We start from the raw sequence: 691 nt of genomic DNA on the forward strand, positions 1-691 counted from the left end.
CTCCCACCCCACCCGCCCCCAGGCCCACCTGCCAGCCCTGTGGCACCCACGGCCATCCTGGTCCCGGGTTTCAGCTGTGGGTCACTTCGGAGGCCTTTAGAAATGACCGTTTGGTTCCTAAGCAATAAAATCGACTGTGGTGAAAGCCGCTGTGCTGTGCCAGTGTTTCTTCCTGTCCCCCCGCGCCCCCCACGAGGGCGCCCTGCCGTGGCCCCCGGGCACCGCCGCCTGACCTGCTGGGAGGGGCCTGACCTGGGTGTCCCCTGGTGGCCCTACCGTGTCCCCTGGAGCGTTGGGCTCACTGCGGAGTGAGCCCCGGAGCCCCCACACCTGTTTGCGGGAGCAGCAAGCGCCCCAGTCGGGCTGCTGTCGGGGAGGGGTGCCGGTGGGACACTAACCCGACCGACCGAGCTCCGAGGGCCCCTTTAGGGGACGCGGGCAGCGCCTACTACAACTTTTACAGTGCCGCGGGGGTGGGGGCGCCTCAGCCTTTTGTCAGCCCGCAGGTCCCGCGCGGGCAGCGGCTGGCTGAGGCCTGGGCGCAGCCTAGCGGCCCCTTCCCTTCCCCAGAGCCTGGCCAGTGGGCCAGGGGCTTCCAGCTGCTGCGGAGGCTGGTTACGGGGCGCCTCCGGAGGGGGCGGGGCTCGGCCGCCTGAGGCGGGGGAGGGGCAGGGGCCCCCCAGCTGCCGCG

The sequence above is a fragment of the Condylura cristata genome, unplaced genomic scaffold (genome assembly GCF_000260355.1).
Source record: "Condylura cristata isolate star-nosed mole 26May11 unplaced genomic scaffold, ConCri1.0 scaffold00074, whole genome shotgun sequence".
Lineage (NCBI taxonomy): Eukaryota > Metazoa > Chordata > Mammalia > Eulipotyphla > Talpidae > Condylura > Condylura cristata.